We start from the raw sequence: 20006 nt of genomic DNA on the forward strand, positions 1-20006 counted from the left end.
GATAAAAACTTATCAAAACTGGAAGTACGATAACAGAAATTGAAATATTAACTAACTACATTTTGGATGTTCAAGAAGGTAAAAGTACTTTTCATCATGAACTGAGCTTGTTTCCTGACACTTGCTACCATAACTGCAGAAAGCAAACATCCCTGCCAAGTACCACGCATCAGGCGTTAGACTAAAGCATTTTAATGTGGTGGTCCGTATCACTGCATTAAAATGCATTATCAAGCATTTAGCACCTGTTGTATACCTGCACGTGCTGAGCCAGTAGAACTAAGCAGGTAGTGACTGTGACCACCGGCTATAGCAGTGCGGTGTCAGAAAGCTAGGAAAGTTGTCTATGTTTCTCCACATGTGTAGTGCAATATCCAATCCACAACTCGCCATGCAACATGGTCACTGCTTTAGGTGGAAAAAACTACACATAATTGATCAGAAATACATGTCATGTCTGAACAGTGTCACTGCTGGTGCTGTGCTCAGCTGTGTGTGCCATTGCACATCACGTACTCCAGGTACATGTGCAGCCAGACCGGCGTTTTAAAGTAGTTGTGAGTGAGCTCTCTCAGCTGCAGCCTGACTCGCCGCTTAGCGCTTCCTGACAAAAGGAACAGCCTAGTGATTAAATCAGAGGAGCTGACGGGCCCAAGGTGAGGACTATTGATCTTTCATCGCACCCACGACTTCCAAAGAAGGCGCACTTTATAGCCTGCCTGTGCCACTAACTCCGCTGCACTTCAGTGGTGTGTATTAACTGCCAGTGCACGTCTGAGGGAATAGCAGAAACCTCACTGAAGGGGCTTGTTAAGCGACGCTGACTGTATGCATTAGCTACATGTCCTGTAGTTCCTTCAGTGTTAGTCAGTAGGCTATGCGATTTATTTGGGATTGCACCTTCCCTTTAGCTGTTATTCTGGCAACTGGCGCCTCCCCGCGCGTCCCTGACAGTGATCTTTCCTTTTCGCGGCTTCCGGCATGATGCTGAATGCTGCCGGAGTCAGAGAATCATGAGCACCGGCATGATGATCACCACTGTCATACAGTAAACATCGTTTACCAATATTCTGGAACACCGCATGCCATTACAGCGCGGTTCTTACAACGACAGTGTTGTTACAACGCATGTCATTACTCCGCAAGTCAGAACAATAACTTGCTGTAGGCATCAGAAGGTGTTGGATTTTAAATCCAACACCTTCCCTAATGTTCCACAGACTGGAGTTAGAATAGTAAATTATACTATTCCAACAGCCAGCGACCCCCCCCCCCACCCAGAGCAAGTCGTTGTTCCGACTTGCGTTGTAATGGAATGCGTTGTTACAACCCAGTGGTTGTAATGTCCGCATTGTAATGGCATGCATTACAAAACAATGCAAGGCAACGTGGCATATTTCAGGCATACAGTGTTTCTCTATCTTTGGCGTCTGGAACCAGAATCAAGCTGCTGGCGCTTCTCAGGTCAGTTGGGTCCACACTATTCAAGGTACGATTGCAAGCATTCCAAAAATATACTGACTGTTAACATTTGTTCATGTCCACATACAGCCATCTGCAATACAAAAGATTTATTTTTTTGTTTATTTTACATATCAGTCAGGGATTATCACATTCAGCTCTAAAGCACATTTAAAGTGCTTTCTTCATTATACCTTCTGTTTGTAGTATGTAATAATGAGGGAAAAAACCCTGTCTCTTTGTGATTTTTTCCTAATTTTCTATCGGCTGGTACAGTAAAATGTGAGTTTCTGGTTGCTTAAATGGGTGTAATCTTTGATTTTTATATGTTTCCATGGTCTTCATTGCTTGGCTTTGCTCGCGAGAAAGTGTCACTCATAGTCGTTGAATGTCACTCATAAGTACAATGACAAAATCAAAATGTCTCACAGAAGCAATCTGAAAAATTGACAGCTGTAAAAAAATGACAGTGATCTATAAGTTAGGCATGCCTCCTCCATCTCGTATCTTATATTGTTCCATGTCATCAATCCGTTCTGTGATTAAAATACTAACCAAAGCTCTTATAAGATGTGCTTGGACACATGGACAGCTGACCCGGAACAGGCCCTGCATCAAACCCTGCCATGCACTGTTAAAGGCCAGTGCATGATGGGGGAAGGATGCAGGAGGAACTGGATGAACAAGTGTTGGTCCTGACCCTCTCTGCAGGGTTACCCCAGATTTCTGCCTTCCTCTGCCTACCTTTGATGAACCTGATTTCGTTGGCTTTTCCCCGGTAACCAATGGTAAAGTGCTTGTGCTCTCCTTTGACAACATGACAACATTGCCTACACCTGATTAGTATATTTAATTTACTTGTAAGTCCCTAAGTCCGTAGTCCCCAAGAGGTGCCCCCAGCAACTGTTGGCGATGACCGACAACGTAAGACCTGCACTTTTCGCCAACAGTGACCGTCTGCGACAATCAACCAATCTGACATCAACATTGGCCCTTCTTGCTCTAGCAATGACCGTTAACGATGACTGACCTGCTCTTCGCGAGAAAGCCTCCTCTAAAGCAAATGGGACTTGAGAAGGTAACTGTCCCTGGTCCCTGCATCCCATCCACACTCCATCATGTTTGGCCTGAATTTGACACTTTACCCCGGTCCTGCGCTACTAGATAACCACGAGTGTCACTTTCTGCTTCCCTACTATTTCTAACTAAATCTTTAAAAATCAATATCTCCGGTTATACTGATTGGAATTTGCTTGTTTTGGTGTCATTATATTTCTTAAAATGTTCTTTAATTTTCTAAATTGGTTTGGTATTTTTATTGTGCTCTGTTTTCACTGTATTACTGTTTGTGTGCTGCATAAATACTGTACACATTGCCTGTAAGTTAAGCCTATTTTTTAAGCAAGCTGCAAGAGGGTTAAGCACAGGCTAATGTCGTGATGTTGGTGGTTTACCGTGAGATGGACTGTTTTTATTATTTGAGTGGAGCTTCTACCCCTCTCAACTAATAACCCAATTCCTTACAACGGGTAATTAGATGCAGGGTCTAGCCAAAGCTCAAGACCATCATACAATCACTGCTGCACATGGGAAGGGCCATGCGTCTAAGTGGCTGTAAGCACTGGCATTTGGATGAAGGGCCTGGCCCATGTCAGGCCCTATGTCCAACCTCCATCACATATGGCCAAAGGCTGTGCGTGTTGAAGGTTCAACATACAGGCAATGGCACTACTTACAACTGCTAATATTACTCTTTGCAAAAAATATACCCATTCCACGGCAAAAGACATTTAACATATGGTTTGGATCAGCTACAGCAAATACTAACAGATTCACATTTGAAGAAAAATGTTCCCAAAAACATTACAGTTTTAGTAATGTTTGTATTTCGCAACAAAACCCAAAAACACATACAACTTGTGAGGTATGGTCTGCTACACATACCATAGCTTAATTGCTCACCAATTGGCTGTTCATAAACTGATAGTATTCATTAAAAAACAACAGTACAAGGTTGTATCATAGGAAACTGATTAGGCTTAAATTTAGATTGAATAACCGATTTTTGCTCTGCCTATAACTTTGGGGCTATTTAACGAATCTCCACAATGTCAAGCTTTGTGCAGATTTGGCTAGTGGGACAGAAGAGCAGGGTAAAAAGTAGTGTTTCCTATTTTAACTCCTATTGGAAACTTTGCTCTCCGATACAGAAAAAACGCTGAACAGAATTTCCACAAATTTAGCATGAAAGTAGAATTTTATTTGGGGAAGTGTCTTTACTTTGTTTCGTATGAATTGGTATTATTTTTACTACCAGCTTGGCCCAACACAAACTTCTTCACTCGGATTGTTTGAGCCTCCTCCTGTCTGGAAGTCAATGGGAATTAACGCTCTGATACTAATGACAAAGAGAAAACAAAGATGCTGATATTTTCACTTCACAAGGCTTTAGAGACAAACTATGATTTAGAGGCAGGTTTTTGACTTTTCCAGCACTGTTTATACGAGATTTGCATGCACTGCAAAAACGTCAGATGTATCTTTCTGTATGAGTAATTGCATAACCAGTTAAGAGCTCTTCTTCTGGAGAATCACAATGTCAATATTTAAAACGTGTGTGGGGTATAGAGAATACAGTAACTGGGGTTGCATGAACAAGTAAGGCAGTGTTACTACCCAAATGAACCCCTTATAGACAACCTTAGAATAAACAAAGATTGAGAAAATATAATAAGGTTCTGAACTTACATGTTGCATGCAGGTCATTGAACCTGATTCTGAACTATTTATGCCATATAACAAAGATTGTAACGTATTTCCTGCAGGTAACACAGGTCTCTGTAACAAAAGGTGTAACGCACTGAGCTCTCTATATTAAATACAAATCAGTGACCTGCATGTTTCAGCAGGCACATTAACCCTCTTAGCTATTTCATGATGAGTCAAACCTGCGACTAAACTACAGATAGAGTGTACTAACCACCAGTGTTGTTTTACCATTATTATATCGACATAATTTCTGGGTGTACACAGATCTCAGCAGCAGGTGCCTTAACCCAATATGTTATTGTAAAATGCAGCTTGCTTGAGTCCCTTGTCTGCACCCCAAAAGGACTGCACTCATAAGGACTGCACCTGCTGCACACTTTGGAACAACAGCCCTAAAAACCTTGCCTTCCTTAAAAAGGATTAAGGAGGGAATACCTGAAAGCAACAGGCACAAAAGAGCTACAAGAGTTCCCTGCCTGATACTACAGAAGAAGAAGGACTGCCCTAATGGAACCCTGGCCTGCACCCAAAGAACTACACTCTGAATGGCTGCACTTGTTGCCCACTTGGAACGACAGCACTCAGGACTTTGCCTTGCTTCAAACGTGGAAGGAGTGTACTCTCTAAAACCAACAGGTTGAAATAGTTCCACCTGCATCATCTCCATCAAGAAGAGCCCACTTGGAGTGTGTCCAGTGGACTTTTAAGGATTTAGCCAGCTGCAATGTGGAAAACATAGTCCCAACATCCCAAGGACCATCTCGGAGCTTCGAGACACATGGATTTGTGTTTTGGACACTTTGAACCCAAACAAGGAATTTCAGGAAGAAGTTCCAGAAGTTTGGAGAATTTTTGTCAATTAGCTCCAAAAGGTGACCGACTTGTCGACAAGAGTCAAGCTCCCGTCTTCAGACCCGATCTGGATTTCAGGTTCACCCCACTGAAAGCTCTGGAGCTCAAGACTTACAGTAGTTGACCAAGGCAATGTGCTGAGCCAAGCTGCCGTCATCAACTCGAAACTTGGCCTGACGAGGAGCCTCGCTCGACTTTGAGAGAAAAAGCTCTGAAATCATTTCTCGTGTGAAGGTAAAATTTTGCCAGAGGCCTCCCATTTAGTATATCCAACCTGCACTCCATTGCGGTTGGCTTTAAACTTTTACTTTGTCCCAGTCCAGCATGACCAGATATCCCAAATTGGTTCTTTAGGATTTTAAGTACTAGAAAGTGTTTATTCTTTCAAAATTCATATCTCCAGTTCCCTACATTGAATTTTTTTTATTTTGGTGTCACTTTCTTCATAATAATACAACCTATGTTTATAAATTTGTGTTGGATTTTTTGTGTGTGTTGTTTCTTACTTATTTATTGAATTGGTGGTTTAAAATGCTTTAAACACCTGTCTCCTAAATTGAGCCTAATATAGCACAAAAGACCCAATCTGACCACACAGTAGTTCTTTGAGCAGAAATGAGAGTTACCACTTTCTTCTTCGCCAATCTCTCTTAATTAAATATGGGAGAATTGTCCCAACTCACAATGACCGTGTACTTAAAACCAGAACCACACCAAAAGTCAACAGTCACTGGGTTCCCAAAGAAGAATTTCAAAATACCCCATGAAATCACAGGTGTATAAACCACAACACTGTGTCATAAAGTGAAAAAAGTGCAGAAAATAAGGTAGCACCTCACGTGCGCAACACCACAGCGAGCTTGCTGGTTAAATATCACCAGTTATGCCCACGTTTATCATCATAGCTTACTACCTTGTGAAAGAAATGTGTAAACAAAAAGGTGTCCAGAAAGATAGTGAACTTGGTGAAAGTATGTGAAAACATCACACACTTCAACCTCGTGTAGTTAAAATTGAGATAGACCCACAGCAACCATTCTTTATTCACAGCTCGTGGGTATATTCAAATTAAAAACATACTACATGTTAGCAGACCAATTAAAGTTGGGCCGACATGTTTCATTGCCTATCTCTAATGGCAATTTCTTCAGAGCACGAGGACTTCGTCCACCTTATCTGGACCCCAGAGGCGAACAACCAGTGACTGTGTAAACACAAGGGAAGGTTCTTAACAAAGGAACATTGATAGCCAGAACAGAAAAAACCTGCATTGTATTCAATCTCTACTTCTTTAATTGTGAATCAACTTAAAATATCCAATTACCCGGTGATAGCCAAGGCCAATTGTACCAGCTAAAAACCGCGTCACACAGGCACTCTCTAGTCTGAGTAGTCCTGTATCATTCAAAGACACTCCTTATGTGTATCGCCATCACACAGCTTGGGAGTGTGATTAATTCCGTCATGTACTCCCACCCATGTATTTTCCCATATGGTGTGATGTATCCCGCTGCCTTTCTCCTCCTTAAAACGTTCTGGAAACGGAAAGCTTTATATTAGGGCGCATCCCATCTCCAAAACACCCCGTGTGCCATGGCATAATGTATCACTCAAAAAATCACTACGTCTTTCACCCCAGTTCTCAATCCATTGGTAAGGTTCACAGCACAACTCATACCTGAAATGTTGACCCAATATAACTTATCAACGAGCCTCCGTAGTTCTAACCAAGTCTTAGCATTCTTTCTCGATCAATAAAATGGCACGATCTTACCGTTTAATTATTCAGTGGTGAGCTTTGTCTCATTCCGCACTAAAGACTAGACGCGGGTCACACTATTTAAAAGCCGCCGGCAACAAGTTTCCATTACGGACGTATCACGCTTCAAATCACGTGACAAACCCTGTTCAGTAGGCGCCATCTTGTAATGGGTAAATTCCCCAACCCCGGCAATCTGATTTGGCCATCATTACGTATTATTGCCGCAATCCAGTGACACACAACTTAAAACTCAACTCAGTTCTAATACTTCGTGTATCGTGGCGATGTAACTGTAACATTCTAGATTTCAACAAGTATTTTAACATATAAGAATTTTTTCTTTGTTTTGTTGTGCTTAAACCCGATTGAGATACGGAGAAACAGGCGAGTACTGCCCTTCCAATCTTTAGTCGCAGCGCATTGTCAAATCATTCATTTAATTAAAACCACTGCTGCTGACATTGAATCTATTGGGTTCTCATACACTACAAGTATGTCCAAAAATCGATATTTAAAAAAAGGGCACATAGGATACTTATCCCGCCGTCTATTTTGATTATGACACCACCACACTTACTAGACACAAAGGCGAACACTCAGAATATCTAGCTTCTCAAGAGCACGTATTGATTAACTCAGAGGCTAAGTCTATTCCATTTAATGCAATTATTGAGCCCAACTTGTTCTGCTTTCTCTGAGAAAATCCAACAGGCTTCCCTATTGGCTAGTAATCTGTCCATATTAGAGGCATTACCTCTTACTTTCTCCAACACTGTCCATGTCAGTGATCTATCCTCATGTCTTTCATTAATGAAGTTATGAACTAACTTAGTAGTCAACTTTCCTGATCTAATGGTACTGAGATGTTCCTGAATACGTATCTTCACTTTCCTAGTTGTTAATTCAATATAATGTAATCCACATCCACACGTCAGGCGGTAGATCACATTAACTGTGTTACAGTTGGTAAATTGTGTAAGATGCCATACCTTACCATTCATCAATGTTACTTGGTTAGTTTTAACAGTTAATTCACAGACTGAGCATAACCCACACGGATAATGACCCGCAGGTAGAGTAGAAATTCTTGTGTCTAATAATACAAACTATGTTTATAAATTTGTGTTGGATTTTTTGTGTGTGTTTTGTTTCTTACTTATTTATTGAATTGGTGGTTCAAAATGCTTTAAACACCTGTCTCCTAAGTTACGCCTGCGTGCTCGTTGCCAGCTACCAAGGGTTGAGCACAATAATAATTTATTGAGACCTTGATTGGATCTTATATTGTGATTGTGGCCCTATTACTATTGGTAAGTACTTACTTATCCCTACTAATAATCCACTTTCCAACAATGCACATGATGGAACACGTGCTGGGAAGCAGATAAGGCAGTTTAGAATAGTTCATAACAAGAACATGTATTTTTATTTATGTGTTGACTACATAGGGTAGAATACAACTCATGATGACACCTTCAAATCCCTGCATACCCTTATGCCATGCTTTCCATTAGAGATAAAGCAAAGACTAAGGTAAAGTTCATACTTGTAGTCCACATATGTATATCTATGATTGCTCTTATAATTTTAGTCATTACATAAGTATGAGTTGCCACTAAAATATAACAAACTAACCATACAGGAAAGTCACATAGTTCAAGATGGCATACATGGGGAATGTCAGGAACCGAATAATAATTTATCACAAGCAAGCTCTTGATTGGTGATTAACCTTGTGAAAGTTTGATAAGGAAAGGTTGGCACCTACTGGATTATAAAATAAGTGATTATATTTACTGCATAACATTTTTGTGTATGTATTGATTGATGCTTCAATGGTGATAACTTCTCATCCAAAGCGTGTAAGGTATGAGATTTTGTATGACGATATATTTTGAACAAATATTAGTGTATATGATCTAGAGACATTATTCTATATTTCAGTTTTTTTTCCTTAAATCGTTTTGTTCCTATAAGAAAACAATCACCTGGCAAAGAAGTCAAGTCATAAAATATATCATGGTTTCCTTCGGACTGTATAAAGGAGCACAGATCAGTGATTTGGATTTTTTTTTTTTTATTTGAAGCTGGGTAAAAACACTTTGAATTAGAAATGCTGAATATAAAAATATTGACAATTGAGCCTGAGAAGTAAAAACGATGGGTTACAAAATGTAACTGGGTTCCAGGTCTATTTCCTGTAGCTCTAGTTGGTGGACAAGAGGATATTTATCAAGTTTTCTCAACAAGTACAAAAATGTGTGATATTCATCCACACTCTTGTTGCTGTCCTCGGGGGATGGACACTGCCAAATTACACAACGTGGACACCATCCCATCGATGCCAAGGTGTGATTGAGGTAAAGAGCAGACACCTGAGACAGTTACACCAGAGATGTCATTCTCATCGTGTGTTAATATCGTGGGGGGTACGTTCAGTATTTTGCTCCAGTGATAGGCAGAAAGGGTGCCAGGGGGTCCATCACATAAGATAGTGGCAATGTCTCCAGTAAAGAGCCAATTCAAAGTGTACTGAATGCCTTTACAATCCCACCTGGAACTGCCTTCAAATCATGTTTGGCAGTAGACTGTGGTCCAGATTTGTGTTTTTGCAAAAAACATGGCAATCTAGAAATTCTGTCAATCAGGTCAATGGAGATGAATAAGGACTACTACTCCCAGAATTTTCTGTGATTTTAAATAAAGACCCAGAGTTGAAAACAGTGTTTCCTTATGTTCCTCATGCACACATACAAAGCCTTACACAAGATTGACCCCATGTACCTCTACAACTGCATAAACTTCCATAAACCTACCTGACACCTCCACTCCTACCTGCATACAACCTTGCACACAAAGGACTATATCCGGTGGTCATGCCTTCTCATTCCTCACTCATAAAGTCTGGAATGCACTGCCCCTGCACATCAGAGCCTTCTCCTCAGTCCTTGCACTATGTAAGAAACTGAAGATCTGGCTCTTTTCCAAGCCTCAACCCTGGCTCGACCCATAAAGCTCCTGCAGCAGTGCCAGGGTATCCTACCAGGTGAGTTGTATGCTATACAAATACACACAACCCTGCCAACTACCAGGCATCAGGGGTTAGACTAACACAATTTAGTGAAGTTGTCCGCATTACTGCACTAAAATGCATTAGTCACACAATTTGGTGCTCCTGACTACCCGATTAGGAGCTCAGGTGATCGCTGCTGGTAGTAATGCACTGTGCTTGGAGAGCATGCTATCTCGCTTGTTTAATATTTGTTTAGCAGCAGTACTCACTCTACATGATTAAATTAACTCTGGCGACCTGCGGCGAATCAATTAAGAACTCGATTCTGAGCCATTCTGGAACTGGTAGGCAAGGCTTCACATGGATCCAGGGGTGGCACCTTGCGTGTTATTGTTTTTACAGCAAAGCGCCTGCCCCACTGTCAGCAATCAGAGTCTTACTGGCCAAAAGCAAACTCAGGTGGCAGGCGGCAGTTTTGTTTTTCCTGTTTGCCGCACAAGCCCCTGTTCTATGCGTTTCACATAGAGGGGACGGGCACTCCACATAGCGTTGCTACCCCTAGCCCTTTGAAAATGTGAGGACCCTGAAATTACGATAATATGTGTGCAACATAATAAATGACAGGGTCACTCTTTGTGGATAAACTATGTTGCACGTTTATTCATTACACCAGTTGGGTTAGCTTACGGGTGACCCAGGTGTCGACAATGAGTTCCTTGAATGGCCGACACCCATCCTGAGAAAGCTAGAGCTGTCCTGTTGGTGTTTTTAACACCAACTCAGTTAGATTTTTACAGCTCGTTTCCTTCTTTTTACTTTGCGTCATGCTTCTGACAAGTCAGAGCGAGACCCCGCCCATTCTCCACAGTTGCACAGGATTTCAACTGTCCCTTGAGGGATCAAGGAGTGCCGTTGCATCCTCTCATGCCCCGCCATAATGACTCCCAGTGACCTGAGGCAATTGCTTTTTGGCTCCGAGATCCACTATCTGGAGACATTCTAGTTGTTTAAAGCTTTAGGATCGCCCTGTAACTCCATCAAGCCTTGGGGATGGCACTTTGCGATAACTGAGGCCTTCCTCCTGTGCTCCCTCCATATCTCTTTTAAGTACAGCCCACTCTTTCCATGGCATCCCCAATGCTCAGCAGGAAAATGTCTGTATGCATCAGACAGGTGTACCCCATCTGATACAAAATTACCGCTCAGATGTCTAATGAGCAAGCTATGCCTGATGACACCCAATCCATGCTGCTTGGTAAATTTCAGTAGGGACAAAATAATTCTCCACCCTGACATCTCAATAGCTGGTGATCTAGCTCCCTCCCACAGCCTGCATGGGATGATCTCCGACCAAACTATCTCACCGCCACCATTCGGATTGCCATATTGGGCAGACTGTCGCATGGCCTGGAAATGGAGGCCCCTACCACAGGAGATGAGATAGTTTCCCGCCAGATGGATTATCAGAATGTCTGACTTAACCCCTTTTTTCCCCACCATATTGCGAAACTTAGGTTCCAGCCTAGCCCATCTCATCCCTGGGCTTCCCATCCAGGACAATTCAGCGTTACTGAGGCCGTAGGTCCATATTCTGTCTCTGGCCTGCTATTTACACGAATTCACAATGACTTCTTGTGTTTTTTAATTTTCTTCCTTTAGTTGATCTAGCCAGCACGTGTTTCATCGTCCAGGATTAACCCACAACTTCCTCAGGGCTGGAAAGACAATTATATGTACATATTGTAATACTTTTTCATGGGAACGATTCCAATTTACATTAGTGAATGAGTGGCACCCACGTTTCAATTTTTATCAATAAACAGCGACATGATGAATCTATAGTGTGATACAGCAAATAATATAACACATTCCTAATGCTTTATGGTTATGACTTGAATATTTATGATCATACCATTTTTTTTAGGTATTCTTTGCAAGTTGCACTTATCAATATCACTGCTGGTGCAGAATCGTGGATGAATCCAAATTCTGGAGCTCATTGTTGTATCAAGCATGAGTGCTCTTATCCATATCATTGACGGTGCTGAGAGGTAGTACACCTGGCCTGTAGTGGTGAGTGAGCATATCCATTATTTGAATTGTGCCAGTGAACCCCATATTGGAGGCAAGGAAAGGATGAAGGGGCATTCCTGTGTTTTAGTGACGTAATCGGTAAGCCTATGGAATTAAAATGCATATTACTAAATTATAATAGCAGCAATAAGGATACACCGTTAGTATCCATACATTCGTTAGACCATTTAATTCGAATGCGTCCTACTTCTTTGCCGGTTATAATTCCGTTCCGGCCAGGGAGACAGGGAAGTGTAATAAAGATGCTCCAAATTTCTATTTCTTTGGTCCTCAATTGATCTAAAATCTGAAGAATATGTGTGAATGATATAGTTGTCAGTTGTTTACTTTCAGCAATTACGAATGTACAGCAGGTACAGAATAAACACGCGTGTGAATATATTCAGAGATGGTAACATCAATCTGCAAACTCCAACACTTCTATGCAGTAGTGATCTGACATGTAAGTTCTGATCATGTGTCTTCGTCTTCTTCTTCCTTTGGTCTATACGTGTTACCTCATACTTAACAGGCATCTCTCTTGAATATCTGTGACACCCACATCCGAGCACACAAGCTACTTTAAGTGTCTATCTTAGAGCAAGATTATTAGGGTAAGATATTTTATATCTGTGTACACAGTTCAAACCGTATCATTACCATTAAGGATTATATCTCATGTTCTGCTCCAAAGTTCCCATATTCCCCGATTTTACCTATCAAGGTCTGTAAATCTATATTGATCCCAAGATTACATCGAAACTGAGGCAATATCAGAAGTATCTTACCTGACATGCCACGTCTGATAGCATAGTTTCAGCGGTGGAGTTGATGAGCGTACAGTACACGCTCAAAAATGCACTGTAATGCATAGCACTTGTATGAGTATCTAGAGTTAAGGTTATGGGATATATAGTTAGAACCTCAAAGTTAAAAGATCTCACCTTTCGTGCACGGACGTACTGTGTCGTCCAACGCAGGCTTCTAGTATAGCCGCTGTTTGTGGGGCAAACCTGAAGTTTCACATTATATGTCGGGTGGAAGTCAGCGCAAGAACGTCAGTTCTCATGGACCAGGCTAGTTGTGTCAGCCAAGTTGGGTATAGTGAACTTACTATAGTGTTAAGTATAGCGAAAAAAAATCTCAATCTGATGTCCACCCTATACCATATAAAAATCAAGTGTACAAATTCAGGTACATATCATTTACGGAGTTCCTGCAAAATGTGCACTGTAGACGAAATAGTCTGTCATGTTGAGTTGAAATAAAAACTTGCCCCATAAATTGTTATAACACAGTTGGGGAAGGCACGATATGTATGTGTAATAGTCAACGTGGAGCTAAGCCATATAGAGTAAAGTAAATTCCGTATGGCGATAAATCCGGCTATTCTCAATTACGTACTGATGTCTATCTAGTATTGGTCCGGTTAGAGAAGGCATGGTATGTATGAGTAATAGTCAATGTAGAGCTAAGACATATAGAATAAAGTAGATCCCGTATGGCGATATATCAAACCATATTCAATTCTGTGCTGATGTCTATCCAGTGTTGGGTAAAGTCCGTAGCGGCATGCTCAAATGTGGCGTCCAACAAGGAGTTGGTATCACTATAAAAGTATAATGCAATTATTTGTGTAATATCCAATAAAGGGACGGTGAGGGAATTGATTAAAAGGGACATCACTAGGGAGTCTAGTAGTTTTTGAATCTATGGTAGTGCTTTAAAGAAAGGTGAGGCCATAGTGGCAATTCTAAAGGGATGCATGAAGCTGGTTTATATACTGATCCAGCAGGATACAATAGTGCATGATCATGATATCATTTTGTACATAATAACTAGTTGTTATCTGTGCTCTCATGACACGACATACAGCATAAAAGTACTGGAAAATCCTGCATAACACTGTTCTTGTGGTTCCGCTTGGCCACAAAAGAGTGATGCATCACCCACACTGTTTTAAGTCCTAAATAAAACAAGAAGGTAAACATTACCACACATTTTATTTACATCTGTTAGCACACTCAATATATTCTCATACAATTAGTAAGGCACAAACAATGCTTCAGCAATTTGACCGTCACTGCATAAACAAGGGTAGAGCCAGCCTTTGGTAATACAGTAGTTTTGGGGGATTTACTGCTACCCCCTGACCCCACCAGTCATGGTGTACTTTGACACTGCAGCGGTTACGACGACGACCCTTGATGGACTCCAGTCCGAACATACAACTTGCATCTGTCTGACTACCACCTTCCAATGTGCTTAATCGCCCTAGGTGGCAAACCATCCTTAAAAGCCGTTGTGGCAGCCCCAATTCTAAAGAAATGAGTTGACCATTTCTGCCCCTGGTACCCCGCCTCTGTAAGCGCCTGCCTGAAGATGCTTCTGTATTAAAATTGGCCATCCTGGTGAAGCAGCAAGTACCCTAGTTGTTTGGGACGACACTCCATATAAGCCCCAAGCAGTTCTATTGGGCAACACTTGGCGTCTCCCAATCTGGTCAAACAGGCTAGATCCGTTTTTGACTGCCTTACTGTCAGTTCAGCAACATTTTGACCCATTCTGAGGTCACCCAACTTTAGCACCCTATAAGCTCAGTTATTCTTTGCTTCTGCCACTAGCTCGGATGTCCGGAAGACCCCAAATGCTAGGGAAAATGTGGTGGAGAATAGTAGCACCTCATACCGAGAACTACAGATGATCGGGAGTGCTCCCACCAACCCCATCAGCATGCTTATATCAATATGTGCCCTCTAGTCTGGTGACTTCACTCCTTCTTGCCTAGCCCATCTTTTCAGTGCCACCCTTACTGGGAAACCTGCTGTTGGTTCGCCTCCCCTTTCAGCTTCTTAAAATGGGCTATTGCTGCAAGTTGTCTCAAAACCCATGCATGTGATTTACTGTTGTCTTTGGCCCACAGGACAAATTGCTTCACTCGTCCGACAGTGTGGCGGCCCTCCCCTGATCCCAGGGAAATGGTCACTGATTTAAACGTGCTGTAATACGCCTGGTATCTGGCTCGTGTACCAGGGTCCAATGATAATTATCCCAAGGCCACTATCCTTTGCTCCATTGTACCATGCGCCACCATTCTGCCTTGAAGTGCGTCATCTCTTCCATCACCTGGGGACAAGACTTCGGGAATTTCACCCACTAAAAACAAAGAAGAGCATCAGCAGCCTCATTCTTCACCCCTTGGACATGTCTTGCACGAAATTCCACATTCCTCAAAAGGTACCCTATTACTAATTCTCTCAACAACCCCATCAAGACTGGCCAATTGCCAAGATTGGCAGTTAACGGCCTGCACCATAGCCATATTGTCCGACCAGAATGTGATCCGTCTGTTAGCTAGTACTTGAGCAATAGATGAAGTGACAAAACAATTAAGAACATTTCCAGAACAGTGATGTTTTTTGTAAGCCCATGCTCCTTCCATGCAGTAGGCCATTTAGCTGCACACTACTCTCTGCCCAGAATGGCACAAAAACCCTCTCTCCCCGATGCATCAGTGAACAGCTGAAGCTACTGACTGTTGCCCCATGGTGTGAGCCACAACAGAGCCCCATTAAACATATTCAGAAAGGACAGACACATGCGCAAGTCATAATTCAGTCCCACACTAAGGCGCAGCAAGTGATGGGCATCCTCTACTTTCACCCTAGAAAGCTGCCTGCCAAAGATTCTCTCAGCTGGTATGATCCTAGCTGCAAAGTTTAGCCTGCCCAGCAAGCTCTAAAGTGTGGCCATGGTCACTTTTTCCTGCTCAGGACCTACAGGATGTCATTTTAAAGGGTCTCAACCTTATCTTTTGGCAATCTGCACATCCCTGCTGTAGAATCAATTTCAATGCCCAAGAATGTCAAACATTCGGTTGGTCCCTGGGTCTTCTCTGGAGCCAAGAGCACCCCTAGTGACTGGCTAAGCTGCTGAAATGCACAGAGGGTCTCACTGCACTCACTGGAACCAGCCTTACCGATGAAGAGGAAGTCATCTTGGTAATGTAATGAGCTCCCTAGGGGGTTGCTCTGCCTCAATGCCCACTCCAGGAGGCATGCAAACATTTCGAATTGGGCACATGACACTGCACAGCCCATGGGCATACATTTATGGTAGAAATACTGGCCGTCCTACTGCATGCCAAGTAGGTGAAAACTATCGGGATGGACTGGGAGGAGGCGGAAGGCAGACTCAATATCTGCTTTTGCCATAATAGCACCCTTGCCCACTGCTCGCACCAAATTGACTGCCTCGTCGAACGGAGCATAATAAACTGAGCACGCTCCATCATCCAGGTAGTCATTTACTGATGATCCCTTGGGTAAGAGAGATGGTGAATCATCCTGTACTTGCCCTGCTCTTTTTTGTGCACGATCCCCAGAGGAGACACAATGAAATGTGGAAGAGGTGGCTTGGCAAAAGGCCCAGCCACCCTCCCCAAATGCCATTCCTTCTCCAACTTTTTCCTGACCACCACTGGTGCTTCTATGGCTGAGCGCAAGTTCTTGGCCTTTCTCGTAACTGCCGATCCAGAATAAGGAATCCCAAAACCCTCACTAAAACTCTTGAACAACAATTCCCGCTCTGCTGCTCTAGGATACTCTTTAAGGATAAAGGCCATGGTTGAAAAGGAAATAAGAGATGCTGCTAGATTGGCATGTTGCAACTGAGAACAGTTATGGCTGCCTTGCACCGGCGTTGGTGCCTCTTGGCTTATCAATCTTGCCTCCTTTGTAACTGGTTGCCGGGTGCCACCCAGCACACTTGGAGCAGGTGTGGGTGAATTTGCATGTGGTGCCCCAAGAACATGGCCCGTTGTTGTATAGCCTGCATAAGTTATTAGTCCTATACTGATAGCTACCCGTCCCCCTCTGTAAGCCCCTGCCCCAAAATGAATGCCTAAACTGTTGTTTAAAATAGTAGGGATCTGTCTGGCTGTTACCATTACCCATGTACTGCACCCAGAGCTCAATCTCCCGACAATCCCATGACATCTCCGGCGCCTGCTCCATCTTTTGCCTGAACTCTATCGTAATTCAACCAGCTCGTGCCCCTATTACGCTTGTATTCCTTATAAATTACCCAGTTATATTTGCATGGGGCCGGCCCCTGTTCGGGGGACTTCTCCATGATGATAGTGGATAACATGGCAAATGCCTTTAACTATTGTCTCCTCTGGTTTAACCTTCCTCCTCCACTTATGTTTATCCACGTCCTTATTTGACACTGTGATGTCTGCCCCTTCCTTGGCGAACGTAAGCAATGAGAAAATGTCAATGAACTCCCAGTTCCAAATTATCTCTCTGGTTTCTGATGCAACTCTCCATGCCAGAGATGAACTTCCTGTCAGCAACGGTGGATCACGCCTAACCAAAACCCCCTTGCTATTCGCACATGCAGTAACATCTGCAACACCCGTGCCTAAACCCCCTGTTGCTGAAGAGGAGGACTCGGCTCGCACTTCCAAAGGTGGACTGCTGCCCGGCACCCACACCAGACTCGCTTGATTGATGCTGGGACCCTGCCCCCCTCTGCCTGACCCAACCAGCGCTTTTGCGGAGGCTATGAGGTTGTGCATTGCTTCCATCATCTTGTCCAGTCCTTCTTGCAGGCCCAGACCCGATGCTCCTGGGGTTACGTTGGGAACCAGCTCCCGGGCAGGTTGGTTCATCTGCCTCTGCACCGCCAGCACACTAGTCTGTGGGTCATGTCCCTCCCCTGCGAGGATATCCCTGATCCCAGTACCTAGGTCTTGTCCTTCACTGTCTTTCCTGCCTCTCTTAGTGCCACTCTTCCCTTGGGAGGTTGACGGAGCATCCACTCCTGCTTGCTCGCCATTTCCTTGTTTTGCTTTCTTAAATTTTCCCCCAGTCGCCGCTCTCGCCGGTCGCTTCATTTTGGCAGGTTGAACACTTTGGACTTCAAGACCAGAATCCGTTGGCTTCAACCCTGTCAAGGTGAGCATTGCTGATTGTTGCTGCGTCTCCTGCATCGTCAACAACTTCCTTGCCCACTCTAGCCCTTTTTCCTGTCCATGGCCATGAACTTTGCCCTCATGGCTAGCCTCCGGGGAAAACAAGGATGGGGAACTGTGTTCCTCCATCCATCCGAGCATGCGTGGGGGTGAGCAAATTAATCTGCAATTGAGAGAAGACAGATTTACATTGTGTACATGGAAATGTGTCACCAGGGTCAGTGGTTGCCTTAAAGACAGCCACTTGGAATTGTCCTGCTGTACCCAAATGTATAAGACTTTGTTTTGGTCTTGCGCCCTTCTGAAGCATATTTAACAAACCAGCATAGAGACAAAGAAAATGCAAGACCTGTCAACATCTGCTTTCATAATGGGCTCGCGCCCTTCTGAAAGTTACTTTGGTGTAAACTCTTCAAACTCCTATCTTGACATGAGACAAGGTAAATCTGTCTTTCATAATTACTCACGTCCTTCTGAAAGTTGCAATATCAATTCAGCACAACTTTGGTTCTGCATTACCCCATATCCTTGACCCCAATACCTGCTGTACCCTCGGTGCTAAGGCTTCTGCCAGTGTTTGAATTGGTCTCTTAGTCAGGCAGTCCTTCCTTTCCGGCTGCGCCATGTCTCTCCTGATCGCGTGTGAGTGGTTGGTCTGTGCTCTATGGTTTGCCACAACTACCTGTAAGATGAAGTAGCATGTAATCAAATCATACTCAATTGCCCAGTGCACACAGAATGTCACCTGACCAACAGCAGCTGAACAACAGACCCCATCTGAAATGCATATTGACATGTCACCTGGCAAAAGGTTCTTAACCCCATGCTCCCACCTGCTGCGTATACTTCCCTGAAGGTGGTAGGGTACATCCTCCCCACTACATGCCTCCGTTTGTATATTTTACTCTCTCGTATGGCAACCAGGAATGGAAGGTCAACACCGCCTGTTCACTTCCGTTGGTGCGTAACCTACTTACTAACCATGTGTGTTATTGTTCATCCTGACCCACTACACAGATCCACCAGTCATTCTAATGCCGGTCAGCGTGCCTGAAAAAGTGACTGGTTAATACGTGGCTCCACTGTGACACCCCACTGCCATACATACCACAACGTGATAGGCTGCCACCGAACGCCATTGTATCTGAGCCCTTTGAAACTTATCCTATACCTCTTCAGCTGTGATCCTTAAAGCGTTGCCTGGACCGCTTAATTGAGGTAGTAGGGCTCTCCCTTCGCTTCTGCGATAGTAGTGGTGTATTATATGCACTAAACAGAAAGTCCTTTGATAGATCACAAATTCTACACCTCAACATTACAATAACTGCCAGCACCAACATCAAGCTGCTCATTATGTTCTTGCTAAGCCCAATTCAATAAATCACATTTTATTTCCAAACTAGCTGCATACCTGCAGGTCATCAGTTTTAGCTTAAATGACATCATTGACATATCATGCTGTAACGCCAAACAGTATGTTAATTGCCTACAACTCCCTGGCCGTCTCCCCTTAGCACAGACCGGCAAATGCGGAGTTCTTCCACTTGCCCTTGGTGCCTTCCATGTGAAATATTCTGAAATATAATTAGGCTTTCCTATTTTCAGTTTCTATTTTTGGTCAATTCTGGTGGGGGTTTTTTCAGTGTTTTCAAGTGATTTCAATACCTTAAAAAAACAGTGGTTATCAGTGGTTACACATTTTTGCGCAATTAAAAACAACCGAAACAGTGTTTTTCCAGTGTTTATGGAACATTTTGCTTTTATTACTGCTTGCTTTCTGCACTGATAGTGCATACATTTTTGCAAATCAAACATATTGTAGTACACCATACAATACTTCTTCAGTGAGTCTTTGGTCATGTGCGCTCGCTCTTTCCTTCCCATGTAAAACTTTTTTCTGTGAAAAGGCCCTCTCAACATTGGCACTGGAGACAGACAACGCAAAAACAGCCAGTACACAATTTGCTAACTCTGGCCACTGACATAGCTTTCAATACCAATACTGGTGCACTTGATAATTGCGATTCTCTGGGCAGGTTCTACAACATTTGTGTTGAACTGGATGGTTATGCCCTCAGAGTTATTAAAGCGATCAAAAA

The 20006-nt window shown here is 43.1% G+C and overlaps 1 pseudogene; it reads right to left on the reverse strand.

Annotated features, from left to right (window-relative positions):
* Nucleotides 1-16609: 16609 nt before the first annotated feature.
* LOC146862264 (uncharacterized) lies at nt 16610-18036 on the reverse strand (annotated as a pseudogene).
* Between the last annotated feature and the right edge of the window lie 1970 nt (nt 18037-20006).

Source organism: Triturus cristatus, chromosome 2_2 (genome assembly GCF_964204655.1).
Source record: "Triturus cristatus chromosome 2_2, aTriCri1.1, whole genome shotgun sequence".
In the NCBI taxonomy this organism is placed as follows: domain Eukaryota; kingdom Metazoa; phylum Chordata; class Amphibia; order Caudata; family Salamandridae; genus Triturus; species Triturus cristatus.